A 7970-nucleotide genomic window follows, 5' to 3' on the forward strand; every position below is an offset into this window, starting at 1 on the left:
GCTTTACATGTGTTTGGTGGTCTGAACATTGTAGATTATATCCTGTTCCAGCTACTTGGGCTGCTTCGAAAACTGTTATGCGTACTCGTTGGGTTCCACCATATTATCAATGTGAATTACTTCCAAAATTGCAGCGCTTAAGACAAGGAAATTTTTTGTAGAAGAATATCATCAGGAATTACAAACTGGCTTGATTAGATGTGGTATTGTTGAGGAGAATGAAGCTATGCTTGCACGTTTTATGGGTGGATTAAATAGAGAGATTCAGACCATTCTAAAGTATAAGGATTATAATAATATCACTCGTTTATTCCATCTTGCTTGTAAAGCTAAACGTGAAGTGCAGGATCGACAGGCATTGGCGCGAACTAACTTTTCTGTAGGTCGACCTTCCTCATGGACACCACGTGCATCATCTACTTCCACTGCACCATCACCTCCTTCAGGTGCCACCTCCAACCGTGATACAAGAAAGCAGGCACAACCACCACTATCTGCCAAGAGCACACCTTCCGGGCCTGCATAGAGCTCTTCTTCTTCCATGGCGTCAACAGCGCACACAAGTGATATTATTTGTCGTCGTTGTAAGGGAAGAGGACATTTTGCGAGAGAATGCAAATCTCAGTGTGTGATGATTGCTACTGAGGATGGTGGGTATGAGTCCGCTAGTGACTATGATGAGGAGACTTTGGCTCTTATTACACATGAAGAACACGGTGGAGATGATTTTGATCATGAGACGCAATACATGGCTGCTGAAGATGCTGACAGGTATGAATGTTTAGTTGCTCAACGTGTTTTGAGTGTGCAGGTTACACAAGCTGAGCAAAATTAGAGGCATAATTTGTTCCATACAAAGGGAGTTGTGAAGGAACGTTCTATTCGCGTCATCATAGATGGAGGGAGCTGCAACAACTTGGCAAGCATGTAGATGGTGGAGAAGCTATCTCTCACCACAAGACCACATCCACATCCTTACTACATCCAGTGGTTCAACAACAGCGGCAAGGTTAAGGTAACACGTACTGTTCGGGTGCATTTTAGTATCTCTACATATGCTGATTATGTTGATTGTGATGTGGTACCTATGCAAGCATGTTCCTTATTACTTGGTCGACCATGGCAATTTGATAAAAATTCTGTACACCATGGTAGAAACAATCAGTGTACTCTTGTTCATAAGGATACAAATATTACTTTGCTTCCTATGACTCCTGATTCCATTTTGAAAGATGATATTCATAGAGCTAATAAACCAAAACAGGAGAAAAATAAGAGTGAAAATCAGATTGTGGCAAAAGAATTTGAGCAACAAATGAAGCCTAATAATAAACCATCTAGTTTTGCTTCTGAAATTAAATTGAAAAGTGCATGTTTACTTGCCACCAAATCTGATATTGATGAGCTAGTTTTTAGCAAATCTGTTTGCTATGCTTTTGTGTGCAAAGAGGCATTATTTTCATTCGAGGACGTGCCTTCCTCTTTGCCCCCTGCAGTCACTAACATTTTGCAGGAGTTCGCTGACGTCTTCCCACAAGACGTGCCACCGGGATTACCACCTATTCGAGGGATTGAGTATCAAATTGACTTATTTCCCGGTGCATCGCTTCCCAACCGTGCACCATACCGTACCAATCCAGAGGAGACGAAGGAGATTATGCGTCAAGTACAGGAGCTGCTCGACAAAGGTTATATTCGCGAATCCCTTAGTCCTTGTCCTGTTCCTATTATTTTAGTGCCGAAAAAGGATGGTACGTCGCGTATGTGTGTTGATTGTAGAGGCATTAATAATATTACTATTCGTTATTGTCATCCTATTCCTAGGCTAGATGATATGCTTGATGAATTGAGTGGCTCTACAATATTCTCCAAAGTTGATTTGCGTAGTGGATACCATCAAATTCGTATGAAATTGGGAGATGAATGGAAAACAGCTTTTAAAACTAAGTTTGGTTTATATGAGTGGTTAGTCATGCCTTTTGGGTTAACTAATGCACCTAGTACTTTCATGAGACTAATGAACGAAGTTTTACGTGCTTTCATTGGACGATTTGTGGTAGTCTATTTTGATGATATACTAATTTGTAGCAAATCTTTGGAAGAACATTTGGAACATTTACGTGCTGTTTTTATTGCTCTACGTGATGCACGTTTGTTTGGTAACCTTGGGAAGTGCACCTTTTGCATCGACCGAGTATCTTTTCTTGGCTATGTTGTTACTCCACAGGGAATTGAAGTTGATAAAGCCAAGATTGAAGCTATTGAGAGTTGGCCGCAGCCCAAAACGGTCACACAAGTGAGGAGTTTTCTTGGACTCACTGGTTTCTATAGGCGTTTTGTGCGAGATTTTAGCACCATTGCTGCACCTCTCAATGAGCTTACAAAGAAGGATGTGCCTTTTGTTTGGGGTACCGCTCAGGAAGAAGCCTTCACGATATTGAAAGATAAGTTGACACATGCTCCTTTACTCCAACTTCCTGATTTTAGTAAGACCTTTGAGCTTGAATGTGATGCTAGTGGAATTGGATTAGGAGGTGTGTTATTACAAGATGGCAAACCTGTTGCATACTTTTCTGAAAAATTGAGTGGGCCTAGTCTGAACTATTCTACTTATGATAAAGAATTATATGCTCTTGTTCGGACCTTAGAAACATGGCAGCATTATTTATGGCCCAAAGAATTTGTTATACATTCTGATCATGAATCTTTGAAACACATTAAAAGTCAAGCTAAACTGAACCGTAGACATGCTAAATGGGTTGAATTCATTGAGACTTTCCCTTATGTCATTAAACACAAGAAGGGTAAAGAAAATGTTATTGCTGATGCATTGTCTCGTCGTTATACTATGCTTTCACAACTTGGCTTTAAAATATTTGGTTTGGAGACCATCAAAGATCAATATGTGCATGATGCTGAATTCAAAGATGTATTGCAGAATTGTAAAGAAGGTAGAACATGGAACAAGTTCGTCGTTAACGATGGATTTGTGTTTCGTGCTAACAAGCTATGCATTCCAGCTAGGTCCGTTCGTCTTTTGTTGTTGCAGGAGGCGCATGGAGGAGGACTAATGGGACACTTTGGCGTGAAGAAGACGGAGGATATACTTGCTACACATTTCTTTTGGCCAAAGATGAGACGGGATGTTGAGCGTTTTGTTGCTCGCTGCACTACATGTCAAAAAGCTAAGTCACGACTCAATCCTCATGGTTTATATATGCCTTTGCCTGTACCTAGTGTTCCTTGGGAGGATATATCTATGGAGTTTGTTTTAGGTTTACCTCGAACAAAGAAGGGGAGGGATAGCATATTTGTTGTCGTGGATAGGTTCTCGAAAATGGCACACTTTACACCATGTCATAAAAGCGATGATGCTGTTAATGTTTCTGATTTGTTCTTTCGTGAAATTATTCGCTTGCATGGTGTGCCAAATACTATTGTTTCTGATCATGATACTAAATTTCTTAGCCACTTTTGGAGATGTTTATGGGCTAAGTTGGAGACTAAACTGCTTTTTAGTACTACTTGTCACCCCAAACTGATGGTCAAACTGAAGTAGTCAATAGAACATTGTCTACTATGCTTAGGGCTGTTTTGAAGAATAATAAGAAAATGTGGGAAGAATGCTTGCCTCATATTGAATTTGCTTATAATCGTTCATTGCATTCTACTACTAAGATGTGCCCTTTTGAAATTGTGTATGGTTTCCTACCTCGTGCACCCATTGATTTGTTGCCTCTTCCATCTTCGGAGAAGGTTAATTTTGATGTTAAACAACGTGCTGAATTGATCTTAAAAATGCATGAGTTAACTAAGGAAAACATTGAGCGTATGAATGCTAAATATAAACTTGCTGGAGATAAGGGTAGAAAACATGTTGTCTTTGCACCTGGAGATCCTGTTTGGTTACATTTGCGTAAGGATAGGTTTCCTAATTTGCGCAAATCAAAGCTAATGCCATGTGCTGATGGTCCTTTTAAGGTGTTAGAGAAAATAAATGATAATGCATATAAACTTGAGCTGCTTGCAGATTTTGGGGTTAGTCCCACTTTTAACATTGCAGATTTGAAGCCTTATTTGGGTGAGGAAGATGAGCTTCCGTCGAGGACGACTTCATTTCAAGAAGGGGAGGATGATGAGAACATCAATACCATTGTTACACCCACAACCCCTGCTACTATACATACTGGACCGATTACTAGAGCTCGCGCACGCCAATTAAATTACCAGGTACTTTTGTTTCTTGGTAATGATTCTAATGTTCATGAGAATATGATGCTGCCTAAATTGGATACATTTGTTTTGCTTACAAATGAAGGGCCTAGCTTGGAGAAGGATGAACATTGGAGCAAGAACAAGCATGGAGTTGATGGCATGCGCAAGGGAGACAAGAACAGAGTTTCAAGTGATGATTTTAGGACTTTGAAGCCACCATAATGAGTGCATGAAGCCTTGGACGAAATATACAAGATGCTACTTCATAATTTTCGTCCAGAGACTATTCTAGGTGCTGCGTCACCTTATTTTTGGGCCAGGCCCATGTAATTTCGAAATACTTCAATATAGGCTGTTTTTAGAGTCCGTATGTGTGGGGAAACAAGAGTTAGGGTGGGTTTCGGACCCCTCCTCCAAGGGCCACGAAATTCCCCCCCTCTTCCTCCATATATACAGCCCCTAGGGCATCGTTTAGAGTTTGGGTTTTGTTTAGATTAAAAGTTCGCCATAGCTGCAACTTCGCGTACTTCGTTTGTGTTCAACGACCAGACAAAGACGTCACAGAACCCCACCTTCATTAATAAAGCTTTCCTCTTTTATTCTCAATATTCAGATTGCAATCTCAGTTTCTTGCTTGTTCTTCGTTTGCTCGCAGGAAATAGACCCTCGTGGTCAGGTTGATCGTGCTCCGGCGCGGTCAATAACCCCTCGGAAGTTGGTTTAGCGATTGCTAAGGCGCGACGTCTTCGCACGTTCGTACTCGGATCGTCAAAGTCGACTCCCACAGAAAACGATTGCTATCTCGTCGAAACATCGGGACACCTTTGCCTCTATCATCCATTTCATGGGTCCTGCCTTCTTAAGGATTTTGAAGAACGGCAGGGCGCGCTCGGCAGACATGGAAATGAATCTGCTTAGCGCGGAAACGCACCCTGTCAGACACCTCACATCCTTGACTGTCCTTGGCGCTTGGATCTGCTCGATAGCTTTAGTCTTGTCGGGGTTGTCTTCGATCCCCCAAGGGAACACGAAGAACCCAAGTAGCTTGCCGGAGGGAACGCCAAACACACACTTCTCCGGGTTGAGCTTCAAGTTGATCTTGCGCAGATTCGCAAACGTCTCCTCCAAATCCTGGATAAGGGATGCTCTGTGCTTGGTCTTGACCACAATGTCATCCATATAAGCTTCAATGATTCTGTTCAGCTGTGGCTCGAAACCAATCTGGACTGCCCTTGCAAAAGTAGACCCGGCACTCTTTAATTCGAATGGCATGCAGATAAAACAATATGTACCACATATGGTGATGAACGAGGTCTTCTATTCGTCTTCCTTGGACATGAAGATCTGGTGATACCCAGAATATGCATCCAGAAAGGAAAGCAAATTGCAGCCCGAAGTGGAATCCACGATCTGATCGATGTGCGGCAAGGGAAATGGGTCCTTCGGGCAAGCCTTGTTGAGAGCTGTGAAATCTATGCAAAGCCTCTGTTTCCCGTTAGCCTTCCGGACCACCACTGGATTTGCTAACCATGTGGGATGTAGCAATCCTCTAAACAAACCAGCTGCTTCAAGCTTCTAGATCTCCTCTGCAATAAACTGCTGCCTCTCCAAGGCCTTCTTCTGGACTTTCTGCTTGACGGGTCGGGCATGTGAGCAGACAGCAAGGTGGTGCTCGATTACCTCCCTGGGAACACCGGGGATATATGGTTGCCAGGAAAACACATCGATATTTGCCCGCAGGAAGGCAACGAGCGTGCTTTCCAATATGTCATCGAGGGTGGCGCTGATGGTGGAAGTACCATCAACGCCAGTCAGCCCTGCCGGGACCTTCTTCACTTGTGGCGTAGTAACCTTGGATATTTTTCCCTTGGAACTCTCCGGCAATTCATCAACACGCGCAGCATACTCCGAAGAGGTACGCTTCCCAGATTCCTTGCCAGTGTCCTTGCTATCCTGCTTCTTTCCTCTGTTCTCCTTGGCAGGAACTGCTGCTACCGCTGCCTCTGCCGCGCCTGCGTCCCGGTACATCTTGTCCACACAAATGACCGTGTCCTTCTCATCTGATGGGATGGAAATGACTCCAACTGGCCCAGGCATCTTCAAGGTGTTGTAGGCATAGTGGGATGCCGCCATGAATTTAGCCAGGTCTGGGCGTCCAAGGATCCCATTGTACGGCAGGGGGAGGTCGACCACATCGAACACAATCTTCTCAGTCCGATAGTTCAACTCCCCTCCAAACGTCACAGGCAACGTGATCTTTCCCTTAGGATGACTCCTGCCGGGATTAATTCCTTGAAATGTGCCGGTGACCTTCAACTCATCCTATGCTATCTAGAGTTTGCTGATGACCTTTGGGGAGATCAGATTCAACCCGGCTCCGCCATCCACCAACATCTTTGAGACCTTGAGGTTGCGAATTGTTGGAGAGACCAACAATAGCAAACACCCTACCACAGTGGCACGGTCAGGATGATCCTCTTCGTAAAAGATGATGGGCATGCGTGACCATTTGAGTGGTTTCCGGGCCTCTGGTGCTGGTTCCACGACATTGACCCCATGCGCCCACCGTTTGAGTTGGCGGTGGGAGGTGTGCAGGGATGCACCCCCGTCAATGCACAGGGCGTCACTGGTTTCCTCTTCATCCCTCCATCACTCTCATCATCACAGGCTTCCTTCTCTCGATCTCTCGCGGGTTTTCCTTTGTTCCGGAGGGGTTTGCTGGGGCGATTTACTTCACCGCCTCGACCCTTTCCTCCAGCGACATTCTGACCCTTTTCCTTGTCACGCTTCTTGCTCTCTGCAACTTAATGAGCTGCTCAACCTGATAACACTCGTGAAGGTCGTGGCCCTTGGTCCGATGAATCTTGCAATACGGCCCATCGCCTTTCCTGGCCTTCTCGGCAGCCGCAGCCTCTCGGCAATCAGCGCACAAGGCAACTTCCTTGCCGAGGGCTTCGGCCTTATCCTTCTTGCCGGTACTAGGTGTACCCGATCCTTCAACAGACATCACCGCCTTATCCTTGCGCTTCTTGCTCTTCTTCTGACTGGTGGATTCGTCATCATCCTCTAAATCGACATTGATTCAATCCTCCTCTCCGGGTAGCTTCGTTCCCTCCTCCATTCGAGCACACTTATCCACCAAGGTGTAAAGCTCCTTCACAGTCTTGGGCAACCGTATGTTCATCTTGGAACGAATCCTGCGGTTGCGCACATTGGATTGGAAGGCAGCTATCACGGCTGTTGGATGGATGTTCGGGATGTTCCTGTGGACTCTACTGAATCTCTGCAAATACTTCTGAAGAGTCTCTCCTTCTTTCTGTTGGAGAAGCTGCAAATCGCTGGGCCGACCTAGTTCTTGATGGCCGCCAGTGAAGGCGCCAATGAACTCATGGCACAGGTCCGTCCATGACGAAACGGAGTTCTCCAGCAGGTGCATAGGACCTCACATTGGACTTGAGAGCCAGAGGGAAGTAGTTGGCGAACACCTTCTCATCTCTTCCCCCGGCAGCTTGAACAGCGATGGTGTAGATGCTCAGAAACTTTGCCGGTTTTAGCCTCCCATCATACTTCTCGGGTATCTCTGGCTTGAACGTGCGGACGAACAACCAACGGACTTGCCGCAGCTCACGAGTAAAGGCAGAGCAGCCAACCTCGAAAGGTAGGTGTCGGTGTCAAAACCGGCGGATCTCGGGTAGGGGGTCCCAAACTGTGCGTCTAAGGCTAATGGTAACAGGAGGCGGGGGACACAATGTTTA

This window comes from Triticum aestivum, chromosome 7D (assembly GCF_018294505.1).
Source record: "Triticum aestivum cultivar Chinese Spring chromosome 7D, IWGSC CS RefSeq v2.1, whole genome shotgun sequence".
In the NCBI taxonomy this organism is placed as follows: Eukaryota; Viridiplantae; Streptophyta; class Magnoliopsida; order Poales; family Poaceae; genus Triticum; species Triticum aestivum.